Genomic DNA, 15,507 nt, shown 5'->3' with positions numbered 1-15,507 from the left:
GATTATTAGGGGCCAGGAGGCTAAAAGATATGAAGAATGGTTGCAGGAACTGGGCGTGGCTAGTCTAATGAAATGAATGAATTAGACTAGGGGAGACATGATAGCAGCCTTCCAATATCTCAGGGGCTGCCCCAAAGAAGAGGGAGTCAAGCAATTCTCCAAAATATCTGAAGGCAGGACAAGAAGCAATGGGTGGAAACTCATCAAGGAGAGAACTAAGGAGAAATTTTCTAATAAGTTAGAATAATTAATCAGTGGAATCAGGAGTTGTGGGTGCGCCATCACTGGAGATTTTTAAGAAGAGATTGGATAACCATTTGTCTGAAGTGGTGTAGGGTTTCCTACCTAAGCAGGGGGTTGGACTAGAAGACCTCCAAGGTCCCTTCCAACTCTGTTATTCTAATTCCAATTCTTTCCCCTTTCCCCACTGTTTTAAATATCTCTAGAGAGCTTGGTCTTTGCATAATGTCCAAAGTCGAACAATTTGAGCCTGGAATGAGAATTCTATATTAATTTGTCCTCAATTTTCCTGAGCATCCTTAATATTCTCAGAAGTGTTTGCTCAAACCAACATTCAAGAGCACTGACCTAGCTGTGCTCTAGATGCCAATCCTTTACTCTTAGCGGACTAACTGTTCATAAAACGAACAAGGATTGATTGTTCCAATTCCCCGATTCCCGATTGAAAGCAGCGAATGGCAAATGATGGTGCTCTAGAGGCAAAAGAACTTTAGAAAGAACTTTGAGATATCCACGGAGGGATGAAAATCTGTGCATGGCAGATGTGGTGCAGTGACGAAAGGTCTTATTATTTTGCATGCATGTAGAAAAAGGACACAGCTGCCACCACCCCATTACTTTCACCCCCTTGCAGAAGTTGACCCCATCCACATCTGGTTGAGCCTGGTGATCGGTACCACCGAGGAGAAATATAGCTGCAGTAAAAGCAAGCATTCATATAATTCATAGAATGGCGAATGTCTGGGAAGACTGACAGTTTTGTGCACCACAAAAGAACAGTGATGGAATCTGGATGTTTGCAGAGAGAAGGCTGCAAATTCCAAGACCGTTGAAAAAATATACTCCAGTTTTCAGGCGTAAAAGCATCTTAGGACCTGGGGAACGTATGAAGTGGACACTGAGTCTGCTTAATTCAGCTCTTTTTTAAACAAGAGACAAAAGATCCTTAGTTCTTAGGAATATTCACTTCTGCAGACTGCTCAGCAGTTGGACTTGAACCTGGAAGAGAGTTCATGGTCAGATAAAATAAAAGAGGCAGGGATTGACCAAGAATGAATTTTTTTTTTTTTGAGTCACTGTGGGTGAATCCATAAAACAACAATCCAAAGTCCCAAAGGTATTTTTTTTGAGAGACAACTGGGCTTTTCTTGTTTTCTTTGACGACTCGGTGCTTCTCATCCAAGAAGCTCTCACTGGATGGTGGGCTGAATAAAGCGGGGTTTCTGAGCAATTTTAAGATGGGAGGAAGACACCAGCTACCAGATTTTTTAGAAACCCCCCCCCCAAAAATGTCTAGATAGATACAAAACTGGATTTTCATTGAAAAGCAAACACAATTACAATTCTTCTGGCTTCAGGTGGATTCTCGCCAACCTCGTCAATTGGTAGGAACACACAAGCTATCAGACAAAGGATTTCACCAAAAATGCTGTAGAGATAGAGGCGCGAACTTAAAAATGGATAAGAAAGCACTAAGGAGAAGAAGAGATGATGGATAAAAAGAATTGCCATTGAAGTAGCCTGATCGTAAGCTAAAGGAGGCAGAAATAAAATTAAATCGGGGAAATATTAGAATATAATTTTTTATAGAATGAATAAAAATAATAGAAAGACTAAAATTTACACGTTAGGCATTTTCTTTTATGTATTTTTCAAATAATATAATGAGAATTACTTAAATTTGATAGATATGATAGAGATTACTAATATTGTTAGCGTGAATTGGATCAATATGAGTGATAATTAGAATTAATTTTGTTTACATACATAAAGAAATGTTTAGATTGAACAAGAAAGACATAGATGAAGATAGAGATAAAGGTGAGGAGTTAGTTTTTTAAAAAATTATGCTTAAACAATATAATGAGGATTACTTAAATTTGACAAATGTGATAGAGATTACTAATATTGTTATGATGAACTGGATTAATATGAATGATATCCAGAGCCAACTCTGTTCACACACACTATGGATGTATATTGGAAAAAAATAAATAAAAATATATATCTTAGATAGAGGCAGGTATTTGCAGGTGATATAAAAAAAAAAACCACCTCAAGATGGCAGCCGTGATACCCATAAAAACTGGCAGATTTTCCATCCAGATAGGGTCCTAGCCCCCATCTTTTGTTTCGAACCCATACCCAGCAGACTTTCCTAGATGGATAGACAGATCCAAAGATCAACAATTAAAAAGCTCGTTTCTAAAAACCTTTTAATGAGCTTTAGCTAGTCTCATTACAAACCCTGAATCCAACCAGCCAGAATTTTCTGCTAATGAGAAGGGACTTGTTAATCAGTCCCAATAAACCAAGAATGCCTTTTTTAAAAAAAGACACACACACACACACAAAATACCCCAACCCTTTCCAGCTCCACAAGAAATAGAAGACACGGCGAAATGGAGACAGACACGGTTTTTTTGAGCAGATTGCCATGGTCTTGCTCGCCTCTTAATGGCAAGCCCCAAACAAATCACATTATGGCTTAATTACCCCTTTCCGAGGAATAAGCCTCATTGAACATAGTGGAACTTATTTCTAAGTGAACATGCTGAAGTCTGCACCGTCAGTTAAATAAGAAGAACAGATGGTCTTCCTCAGAATAATCTTGACCAAGTTCCAAACTAAGAACAGCGCGCACATTACGTCTCCTGACACTGCCTAAAACCGAGCAATATTACCCTCATTATTGTCCGTTGATCAAAACAATTCATCTTGCATCCAATTAGTGGACGGGAGTCATGAGACATCAGGGGTGGGGGAATGTTCATTCTGAGAGTGAGAGTCCAAAGTCTTTGCTTAAGTCGAATATTACTTAGAATATGGACGGTGAGCTGAACAGATACAGGGATTTAGCACTCGCGATCACACTTAGACTTATAGATTGCTTCCTATTGCTTTGACAGCCCTCTCTAAGAGGTTTACAGTCAGAATATCACCCCACAACAATCTGGGTCCTCATTTTACCACCCTCAGAAGGAAGGAAGGCTGAATCAATTTTGAGCTGATCAAGATTGAACTGCTGGCAGTCGGCAGAGTCAACCTGCAACACTGCATTCTAACCACTGCACCACCAGGAAGGAGAGGGAGGGAAAGAGGGAGGGAGGAAGGAAGGAAAGCTGAATCAACCTTGAGCCGGTCAGGAACGAACTCCTGGCAGTCAGCAGAGTCAACCTGCAATACTGCATTCTAACCACTGTGCCATGAGGAAGGAGAGGGAGGGAGGGAGGAAGGCTGAATCAACCTTGAGCCAGTCAGGATTGAACTCCTAGCAGTTGGCAGAATTAGCCAATAATACTGCATTCTAACCACTGGATGCGCCACCAGAGAGGAGAATGAGAAAGGGAATAAAAGAGGAAGGAAGGAAGGAAGGAAGGAAGGAAGGAAGGAAGGAAGGAAGGAAGGAAGGAAGGAAGGAAGGAAGGAAGGGTCAATCTTGAGCTGGTTAGGATTGAACTCCTGTCAGTCGGCAGAGTCAACCTGCAATACTGCATTCTAACCAGTACACAACCATTGCAACATCTCCAAGTCACGTGATCAACATTCGGATGCTTGGCAGCTGACCCGTATTTATGCAGCATCCCGGGGTTAAGCGATCCCCTTTGGTGACCTTCTGACCAACAAAGTCAATGAGGGAACCAGATTCACTTAACAACCATGTGACTCACATAACCATCACAGTGATTCACTGAACAACTGTGGCCAAGGCCGTAAAATGGGGCACAACTCACTTAATCACTGTCTCAATTCCCAGCAAAAAATATCGGGCTCAATGATGGTCGTTAAGTTGAAGCCTGTCTGTTATAACATTTAGCATTAAATGGATTAAGATCCATTTTATTGGATTTGTATGGGAGCGTCGTCTATCTCTGCAAGCGATTCTGAGCAACAAGCAAAAGTTTAAAAGAAAGAACAACCACAACAATACCACCATTTGAAAAAGGAATGTGTTTTTTTTCTTCCCCTATCCCCTGTCATGCCCCTGTCAGAGTCTGAATCTGAGGAGGAAGACGAACAACAGACAGGGAGTGGGAGTGTGGCTCCATTGGCTGTGGAGGAAACTGGGGAAGGGCAAAGTCTGGCTGGGCAGAGCAGGGAAGAGGTAGAACAAGGGAGAGGGAATTTGGAGGAAGACCCAGACCCACCCTCTCTTCATCCTTGGGCACACAGGGAGGAACGGAGAAGGGAGCAATGTGGGTTGCATGGCTTATGGGGGAGGAAAGGGCCCCAATTCCCTTCATTAGGCACAGCTGGGAAGAGAGTTTAAAAGAAATGTAAGCTGAGTGCAGCGTCTGCTGGGAACAAATGTGAGTGTAACTTGTATTGACTTTGCTTATTTGCATTCCTGGCGTCTTCCCAACTGTGTTGAGTTACTACAACTCCTTCACGTCTGGAATTCTTGCTCCTTCCCTGCCAGACCAGTGACCTCATTTTGCCTTGATTGGACAGTTACAGTTTCTGTTGACCACGTTTTGGACTTGATTCTCTGCAGCCAAAGGCTGTTCCTGGGAGAGTTTTTCTCCAGCCAGAAGGTAACCAGGACATTGGGGGCAAAGTTGGAGCTAATAGAGGGACTCCTACTGATTATCTGACTGTGTTGCCTTTGTGCCACGCCCCTTTGGGTCATCATAGACTTTAGGAAGGGAAACCAAAAGAGGGAATAAGGAAAAAACACATTCCAAGATAAAAAAAATATATCTCCAGGGATTGCCTTTCTCCATGATGCTCACATGCCTTATTTTTTTTTCCAGCTACAGCAGGCACACTAAATTACTTAGATTTGCTTCACCGAAAAGTTGATGGGCCATAAAAATGAGGTATAAGAAAGAAAATATTGCTGTCCATGCTTGGATACAAAAAGAAAGAAAGAAAGAGACATTCTATGCAGCTCCAGCATCACCAAAGGAGCTGTTCCTCTTTGCATGATGGGAAAAAGGGACCGGTTGCTTCCCGTCTGGCTCCTGCTAAATCACTTCTGACAGGCTGACACCGGTTAATTTTTTACAACTCTGCCCCAGCTTTAACTCCCTCTAATCATGCAAGCAGAATAATGAATGTTCTACTTGTTTGGGGTGGGGGGAGGGGAAAGGCATGTGAACTAGGGGTTTCTGCAATTTAAAGGGCTTGAAGAACGACTGGATGGCTGGGTTGGCCCAACGGTCTCCTTGGGGGTTATCAAATTAGACCAATTTTTCTGCAATTGTCCCATTATGTGGACCATAAAACAGAGCCAGGTTTGGTTTCCATGACAAAGATAAGCCTCAAAAAATACAACAGAGTTAAATCTACAGAATAATCTTATCTATCTCTCTATCTCTTTATCTCTCTATCTATCTATCTATCTATCTATCTATCTATCTATCTATCTATCTATCTATCTATCTATCATATCTCTCTCTCTCTCTCTCTCTCTTATCTATCTATCTATCTATCTATCTATCTATCTATCTATCTATCTATCTATCTATCTATCTATCTATCTATCTATCTATTATCTATCTATCTATCTATCTATCTATCTATCTATCTATCTATCTATCTATCTATCTATCTAATCTGTTTGGAAAATAGGGTTCTATCTATCTCTATCATCTGTCATCTGTCTATATCATCTCTCTCTCATCTCTATTTATCTATATATCTCTGTCTGTGTGTCTTTCTCTAACTTCTATCTATCATCTACCATCTGTCTATATCATCTCTCTCTCATCTCTATTTATCTATCTATCTCTATCTGTCTGTCTGTCTATCTCTATCTTCTATCTATCATCTATCTCATATCATCTCTCTCATATCTACTCTCTCATCTACCCATTTACCCATCCATCCATCCATCCATCCATCCATCCATCCATCCATCCATCCAATCTATGTCCATTTGGAAAATAGGTTGAGGGGTTCAACCAAAACACCAGAAGAAAAACAATAGATGGAAACTAACCAAGGAGAGAAGCAACCTAGAACTAAGGAGAAATTTCCTCACAATGACAAGAATTAACCAGTGGAACAGCTTCCCTCCAGAAGTTGTGGCTGCTCCATCACTGGAGGTTTTCATGAAGAGATTGGACATCCACCTGTCTAAATTGGTACAGGGTCTCCTGCTTGAGCAAGGGGTTGGACTAGAAGACCTCCAAGGTCCCTTCCAACTCTGTTCTTGTTATCTGTTCTATTAAGAACTGTAGTGGTGCCATGGTGAGAGTGCAGCATTGCAGGCTGACTCTGCCCTTGCCAGCAATTCTATCCTGATCGGCTCAAGGTTGACTCAGCCTTCTGTCCTTCTGAGGTCGGTTATGCCCCAGATTGTTGGGGACAATTTGCTGACTCTGAAAACTGTAAAGCACTATGAAGTGGTACATAAATGCTATTGCTATTGTCCATTTTCCATCCATGTGTCCCTCCCAAAAATCTGGTTTTTAATGCTTTATCATAAGGCTTTCCTAAGTGAAGAACGGATGAACTTCAACCACAATTTAAAGGAAGCCTCATATTGAGGAATGTCAGTCATGCTGCCCTGGTTGAATCCGATCATTTCCCACTCCACTTATCTCATACAGATTAACAGAGTTGGAAGGGACTTTGTAGGTCATCTAGTCCAACCCCCCCACCCAAGCAAGGGACCTTACACCAGTTCTGACAGATGGCAGTCCAGTCTCTTCTTGAAAGCCTCCAGGGATGAAGCTCCCACAACTTCCGAAGGCAACTTCTGTTCCATGGGTGGATGGTTCTCCCTGTCATGAAATTTCTCGTTATTTCCAGGTTGGATCTTTCCTTGTTCAGTTCCATCCATATTCCTTGTCTGGCCTTCAGGTGCTTTGGAGAATAGCTTGACCCCCTTCCTCCTCCCTGTGGCAGCCCCCCAAATATTGGAAGGCTACTCTCCTGTCTCCCCTGGTCCTTCTCTTCCCTAGACTAGCCAGGCCCAGGTCCTGCAACCGTTCTTCATAGGTTTTAACCTCCAGACTCCCTAATCATCTTGGTTGCTCTTCTCTGCCCTCTTTCTAGAGTCTCAATCTATTCTTTATTAAAAGAAAAGCCAGCTGATTCGAGACACCACATCATGTCAAATGAAAACAAATGGCATTTCCCCAGGAAACTGAAATGGATAGCTTACAAAAAAAAAAGGATCTCAATTCAGAAAAGCACATGACTCACTCCTGGTTTGGAGGTGGTTTGAAATTTTGCGCCACTTCCCCCTTCTCTCTTCCCTGTCCCGATTGAAAATTCAGAAATACATTATTCACTTCCCTCGTCTCGATACACAATACACAGAAATGGCCACAGACCCCTTTCCGGATCCCAGTTTCCTGTCATTCTAGGCGGACATCCTAGTATTTCTTCCTCAAGACCCAAGCCAGGGGCTTTATCATTTGCAGTTTGCTTTCCTGAGGGGCAATTAAGTAGGTCACTGCTGTTAAAGCAAAGCATACAACAACACAGGCTTGAGTCATACCAAAGCATGAAGCCATCCAATTGTTTGCAGCTGTTGGACAAGGTAGCTTCAAAAAATGCAGCCCGTTTCCAGAGGTCCACCGGTTGTGACCTGGAAAAATCTGGGTGACCTCAGATTGCAACCAGGAGAGGCCAAAGCACCAGAGATGCCCTCATGAGTTTTTTTTTGCAACTAGACCTGATAGTGCTAACCTTCCAAGGGTGCACGCACACAAACATCTGCAGGAATCCACAGCCCAAGCCATATAAAAGGAAATTCGAGAGAAGGAAGGAAGATGAGCTATAAATTACCTCTTGGCTTCCACACAGAGAGATTCAGGAAGAGATGAGGCTTTGGAAGAGCTACGATGTCCTTGTAAAACTTCAGCCCTTCGGAGAATTCTTGGTCTCCTTCTGTTCTTACAGTAACCAATGGCAGCTGCTGGGGGCAGGAAGGGCTGGTGATGTCACAGGAAGAGTGGAGGTCAACGTGGGGGCTTGTAACATGTTCTTCCAAGAATTTAGAGATGGAATGAGAGTAGAGATCCCCTGGAGACCAAAACGGTTCTCTTTCCACTCCTTGCCAACCATGAATAAAAGACTGAAATGGCGCTGCAAATGTTTATCAGATCCCTGTCACGTTATTTCAAGTGGCTTTGCAGGCAGGGCTAAGGACGAGAATAGGAAGGGTTGGGTCCATGTCTTTAATGAAGACTTCTGCAACTTGGATTTCCATCCCTGGTTTTGAAAAAAAAAACCACCCAGTTTGTGCCATCTCATGATGACGATGGCAAGGGTCATGCCCAACAACCATCAAAACCAACTGAGCTGGTAGAGGCTAAGTGAAACTTGGTTTAATGCCAGTAACTGCAAGAGGGAATCTAGTGGACGATCTCTTACATATGAGCCAAAAGTCTCTGGCAGCAGCCAAAAAAGCCAATGCAATCCTGGGTGGCCTTAATAGAGGGATAAGAATCAAGATCCCGTGAAGCTCTAGTACCGATCTACAAAGCTTTAGTAAGACTACGCTTGGAAGACTGAATCCAGTTCTGGTCACTATTATATAAAAAAAGAGGTTGAGACTTTGGAAAAAGTGCAGAAAAGAGCAAGAAAGATGATTAGGGGTCTGGAGGCTAAAATGGGAATGTCTAGTCCAGGGCTCTTCAAACTTGACAGCTTTAAGACTTTTGGACTTCAACTCCCAGAATTCTTCCTCCAGTCATATTAGCCCAGGAATTCTGGGAGTTGAAGCCCACAAGTCTTAAAGCTTGCCAAGTTTGAAGATCCTTGGAGTAGTCTAATGAAAGGAAGGATCAGGGAGACATGGTAGCATGCTTCCAATATTTGAGGGGTTCCTACAAAGAGGAGGTGGGGGTCAAACTATTTTCCCAAGCACCATTAGGCAAGACAAGAAGCAGTAGTTGGAAACTAACCAAGGAGAGAGTCAACCTAGAACTAAAGAGAAATTGCATAATGGTGAGAGCAATTAACCAATGGAATAGCCTTTAGAAGTTGTGGGTGCCGCATCACTGAAAGCTTTCAAAAAGACTCTGGACAATCATTTGTCTGAAATGATATAGGGCCTCCTGCTCAAGCAGGGGGTTGGAGTAGAAGACCTCCATGGTCCCCTCCAACTCTATTATTCTGTGTTCTATCATTTGATGACCTCTCAGTTTGAATCAGCCAGTTTCTGTCTTCAGAATATTGCATTCAGGTTTTGACAATAGGTCAACAAAGTCTATCAGAAACTCCAGGCACCAACATTGTGAAGATTCAGACTTTATTGGCTATTAAACCCAGATTTCTGGAAACAGTTGGAATTGTGGGAAGGAAGGAAGGAAGGAAGGAAGGAAGGAAGGAAGGAAGGAAGGAAGGAAGGAAGGAAGGAAGGAAGGAAAGAAGGAAGGGAAGGAAGGAAAGAAGGAAGGGAAGGAAGGAAGGAAGGGAAGGAAGGGTTCTATAATGGATCTCAAAGATACTGCTGTAGGCTTTCACTGCTATTGGGCATTGTTGGGCTTTAGAGTTTAGTGCTTGCGGTCTAAATAACAGATCAAAGATATATTGGATTTGATAAAGTTTTATATTTGGAGGATCTGAAGGATTTACAGCACATATTTCAAAGGGATGGATATTACGTTACAATATTAACATTCAGCTCTTGCTTTTCACAAGTCTCAGCCTTCGTTCCCTGAACATTGATGTTTGATGGAGCTGAGCAATGTGCTTCGGACAGACTTATCATAATTTTCAGAATTTGGCATCCATTTTATCTTTGGAGGGACTTATTCATTATTGACCCCAGAGGGCTTCCAAATCCAAACCCCTCAGTATCTGGGATAAATGACATGTAATATTGGTTCCCTTGAAGACACAAAGAGTCCTATTAAGTCCAGAGTTTAAAGTTACATAAGCCAATCCTTGTTTATGAGAAACCTGGTCAGTTGAGATCTCTTGGGAATGTCGTCTTTTACATAAGCGAGTGACTTCATGGAATGGCAACTTTACTACAAACAGGATAAAATATTAAGGAAAGTTCTTCCACCCCCGTGTTGGGAAGTAGTTTTATGGAGGCTGGCTAGGACCATTGTCAGGGGAAAAAAATATTTTGCCTTTTCGGTATCCACATCCAACCAGTTCATTTGAGGACAACAGATTTGCAGACAATGAACTTTCCCTTATGAAACATATTTGTTGGTAGCGACCGACAAATGAAACGCTAATGTGTGTACGAAGGGGTCCCTGAGGAATGATCTGTGGAATTGTGAATTTCATCAATAATCCATCCCTTAGATTTACAGGGGTATAAATGCTCCTTTCTCGACTACGGGTCTGGGAGCTGCACACAACCTTTTTCCCCCTGCTTACCCACAAAACATGCCTGTGGCTGAGCTGTTTGTCCATATTTGGATGATTGATTTGGATCAACTGGTTGATAAATAGACAATAGATAAGGGGAGGGGGCTCTATATTCCAGACTCTCTCTCTCCTCTCCTCTGTCTGTCTGTCTGTCTTCAGTAGGCTTTGGAGTAGAAGTCCTCCAAGTTCTTCCAACTCTATTATTATGTTCTGTTATTATGTATATTATCTATCTGTCCCTCCATCTATCTATCCATCCACTTTTATTTTATTATCTATCTACTGTCTGTCTCTCTCTCTTGACTCTACCTACCTACCTACCCAACCTATACCTACCTATCTGCCAGTGGTAGAATTGAATTTTTTTTACTACCGGTTCTGTGGGCGTGGTTTATTTGGTGGGTGTGGCTTAGTGGTCATGTGACTGGGTGGGGGTGCTTGGTGGTCATGTGACTGGGTGGGGGTGCTTGGTGGTCATGTGACTGGGTGGACGTGGCCAACTCAATGTCACTCACATCAAAGGGTGCCTCACCTGGCCCCTCCCCTCCCAGCCATTCCTTGTCACCCAGTCTCAACTTATCTATAGTTCTGTAAAAATGTTGTTCACCTTTTTTGACTTTATTGTCTGCATACTATAGATGTACTTTCATGGACCACTGAAAGGAGGAAATGGCTCACATGCTTTACTCAAGAGTGTGATAGGCTTTTAAGGGGCGGCCACAAAGAAAGGGGGGATGTATTTTCCAAAGAAGCAGAATGCAAACAAGAAGCAATGGATGGAAACTGAACAGAGAGAAGCAACCTAAAACTAAGGAGAAACTTTCTGACAGTGAGAACAATTAACCAATGGAACTGCCTGTCTCCAGAAGTTCTGGGTGCTCAATCACTGGAAGTTTTTAAGAAAAGACTGGACAGCCATTTCTCTGAAATGGTACAGGGTTCACTCCAAGGTCCCTTCTAAGTATCATTCTGACACCTTTCCCAGGATTTCTATTCAGAGTTTGGCATCCTCAGTTTTCTTGCCTGAGCTGGGGGTTGGACTAGAAGACCTCCAAGGTCCCTTTCAACTCTTGTTAAACACATGTGTATTTTATGCTCTGGACTATTGACACTGAATGCATGTAAACCCTGAAAAATATGTGGTAGCCCTGGGCAAAAGAACGGCAGAAAAATCACTCTAGGTGTAGGGATAGTGTAAAATATTAACACATGATAAATAATGGAACAATGAAAAATAATAGCACAGAGTTTTATCTCTCTCTCTTCCTATTTTTTTTCTTTCTTTCTCTCCCTTCCTCTTTCTTTCTTTCTTTCTTTCTTTCTTTCTTTCTTTCTTTCTTTCTTTCTTTCTTTCTTTCTTTCTTTCTTTCTTTCTTTCTTTCTTTCTTTTTCTTTCTTTCTTTCTTTCTTCTCTCTCTCTCTCTCTCTCTCTCTCTCTCTCTCACACACACACACACACACACACACACACACACACACACACACACACAGAGCACTTAACAGACAAGCATTTTGGAAGCAGCTCCACCAGTTCAGTGACCCACACCAAATAACTGCTACCAGTTCGCCCGAGTAGGTGCGAACTGGTTGAATACCACCTCTGCTACCTGCCTGCCTGCCTGCCTGCCTGCCTGCCTGCCCACCTACCTACCTACCTATATCACCCCCCTCTCTCTCATCTGGTCTGTCTGTCTGTCCGTCCGTCCGTCCGTCCGTCCGTCTATCCATCCATCCATCCATCCACTTTTACTTTATTATCTATTACTCTCTCTCTCTCTCTCTCTCTACTCTACCTATCTACCTATACCTACCTATATCACCCTTCTCTTTCATCTAGTCTGTCTGTCTGTCTGTCTGTCTGTCTGTCTGTCTATCTATCTATCTATCTATCTATCTATCTATCTATCTATCTATCTATCTATCTATCTATCTATCTATATATATATATATATATCTCCATCTATCCATCTCTCCATCCTGGACAAAGTCTACTTTAAACCAGAACATTTTGCTTGTCTGTGCTTAATTTATTATTATTATTATTTCTTTTGTATCCTTTCTTCTGTGAAAGGTTGTCCAACCCGACATCTCTTGGGGTTGTAAACTGGGTAGGTTTGTACTGTCTTTCTCTGCCTTTTTCAAGCATCTCTTCTCTCTGATGGGGAAACCCCAGATATATGAGATCCTTTAAAAAACCCAAAACCAAAGGCAAAATACTCATTTAACCTACAAACTATGATTTCGTTTATTTTACATCTTGTTTTTTTTAATGGATTAAGTAGTAACACCTCAAAATGAAGGATTGGTCTTCAGCTCCCTAACTGCCTGAGATCCTCCAGGATAAAAAATTTTCAGTTTTTTGTCTCAGGAAATCGGATTTTCGGCTTCCTTCTCTGGGATCCGTCTTCCTTTTCCCTCGAGAGGGGAGCCGTTTTCCGAAGGCCTCTCAGATTTCTCCCGATGGGCGGCCAGTCCAAAAAACGGCTACAGACCCAGGCGGTCTAAGCAAACGGGTGATTATCCGAGGAAGAACATTTGTGTAATGAGATTTTTATGACGGCCATTATCTGCCCTGGCTCTTTGTGGTTAGAATTATGTACAATAAAAGTTATATGCAGTTTTAAACATCTGGGTTTTTAGCTACGCTTCTTTGGTTTTTCCATATTTTGTGTTATAATTTGATCATAGCCTCAGTTTTAATCTCTTAGTGTGTTTGCTTCCCAGAATGTTTTTAGACCGTTTAGAAGACTTGTGCCCCAAATGATTTACACACACACACACACACACACACACACACACACACACACACACACACACGAGTGCTGATTGCTGCCTGCTCAAAGTCCAGAATCCCTCCCTCCCTCCCTCCTTCCCTCTCTGTCTGTCTGTCTGTCTCTCTTTCTCTCTCTACCTACAGTATTCCTTTCTTTCTTTCTTTTTCTCTCTCCCTCTTTCCCTCCCTCCATATCTATCTGTCTATCATCTATATCTATCTATCTATCTTATCTATCTATCTATCTATAGTATTTCTTTCTTTTTCTCTTTCCCTCCTTCCCTCCATGTCTGTCTGTCTGTCTGTCTATCTACAGTATTCCTTCCTTCCTTCCTTCTTTCCTTCTTTCCTTCCTTCCTTCCTTTTCTTTCTTTCTTTCTCTCTCTCCCTCCCTCCTTCCCTCCATATCTATCTATCTATCTATCTATCTATCTATCTATCTATCTATCTATCTATCTATCTACAATATTCCTTGCTTTTTCTCTCTCTTTCTCCCCTCCATATCTATCTATCTATCATCCATCTATCTACAGTATTCTTTCTTTCTTTCTTTCTTTCTTTCTTTCTTTCTTTCTTTCTTTCTTTCTTTCTTTCTTTCTTTCTTTCTTTCTTTCTTCCTTCCTTCCTTCCTTCCTTCCTTCCTTCCTTCCTTCCTTCCTTCCTTCCTTCCTTCCTTTCTTTCTTTCTTTCTTTCTTTCTTTCTTTCTTTCTTTCTTTCTTTCTTTCTTTCTTTCTTTCTTTCTTTCTTTCTTTCTTTCTTTCCACTATCCACTCACACACAGACCCCTTTTGAGGAAGGGGTTTAAAAAGGATGGCGACCTTAAAGCCAGCAGGCCCAGAGCCCAGGCTCCTCAGGGCTTTGCGATCAAGGGTGTCCCCCTTTGTGTCCATCTACCAGCTTGCTTCCCTTGACCTTCGCCCTGTGAACGGCCTTCAGAAGCTGTGAAATACCTCCGGGCGGCTATTCCCAGATGTTGTCTCTGCTCAGCGGTGGGAAACTCTCTTTCTGAAATCTGGGAGCACCCCCCCTCCCGAGCATCTCAAAGTTATTCCTCCCCCAAAAGGACCTTTGCTGTATAACTGCATCCTGGGAAATTTCAGGAGTGAGAATGCAATAAATAAATCCTCCAGTAAATTAAAGATAAGGAAAGAAGCAGGCTACCACGGAGAAAATCTCCCGGGGGGGCTTCATCGTGAATCAGACACTTTCTGTTCCAGTGACAACGAGAGGGGGGAAAAAAAAGCTTTTCAGAAGAGATGGTGCATTTACGATGCTTTTTAGGGGCATTTCCCTCTTTCCTTGTTAGATATTTCATTAGCGGAATGGGTCGCCACCCCTCACTGTGCGTCAAATACACACACACACACACACACACACACACACACACACACACATATATGTTTTCTTAAGTTTTCGCGGGTACTTACATGTATGGTATTCAGCTTTGTTCGGGTATTTTCCCACGTCATTATAGTTGTGCTTTTAAAGTTGTAGCAACGTTTCGGCAGAATCTCATCTGCCATCATCAGGCTTCTGTATTGTGTTTGTCTGTGAGTCAGACTTTCACAGCCGTTTCTGACTCACAGACGAACACAATACAGAAGCCTGATGATGGCAGATGAGATTCTGCCAAACGCTGCTACAACTTTAAAAGCACAACTATAATGACGTGGAAAATACCCGAACAAAGCTGAATACCACACACACACACACACACACACACAGACATATAATATATATATATATATATATATATATATATATATATATATATATATATATATAAAAGATTTCTTCACTCTTATTTTTGTAATAGCAAAAGTGCACTTAAGGATGTTAGTTTCCCTCTGGTTTGGGGGAGACACTTATCAATGGACAGAAGAGAAGTATCTGCCCTGGAAATTGAGGACTGGATCCTGCTGTTTTTAATGAGCACCAGCCATTTCTCTACCCCCTTTTTTTTCAAGGCACTCGTGGAACAAAACCGTCACAAATGCGATTCCTGTATCAAATCCATAAGGTTGGTGGAGAAACAGGCAACGTTCTCTGAAGAGGCTAAAGTCAGATCACATCAAGGCTTTTTTTTTCTCTGTGATCTAGTGAGAAGCTACAAAAATGGCCCTTATAGGTGATTTGCTGGGTTGGCATCTCCCAAACCGTTCCACTACCCTCTGTAGAAGTACTACTATCTCACTTGGAAGTAATC

At 42.1% G+C, this 15,507-nt stretch overlaps 1 protein-coding gene across 4 annotated transcripts in view; it reads right to left on the bottom strand.

Annotated features, from left to right (window-relative positions):
• Positions 1-15,507, bottom strand: part of FRMD4A (FERM domain containing 4A) — a 364,998-nt gene that overhangs the window by 195,864 nt on the left and 153,627 nt on the right. Inside the window, exon 1 of one of the 4 annotated variants that reach the window (XM_087969203.1) lies at positions 7,984-8,037. The exons of the other annotated variants lie outside the window; for them this stretch is intronic. The gene's annotated coding sequence lies outside the window, so the exon portion shown is untranslated. Of the gene's footprint in view, positions 1-7,983; positions 8,038-15,507 lie in introns of those variants that run through there. 4 annotated transcript variants of the gene reach the window in all.

This window comes from Notechis scutatus, chromosome 6, assembly GCF_049901735.1.
Source record: "Notechis scutatus isolate UNSWTSFEM ecotype Mainland chromosome 6, rNotScu1.2, whole genome shotgun sequence".
NCBI lineage: Eukaryota > Metazoa > Chordata > Lepidosauria > Squamata > Elapidae > Notechis > Notechis scutatus.
The sequence above is the reverse complement of the archived record's forward strand: the minus strand, read 5'-3'. Positions and strand labels throughout refer to the sequence as shown.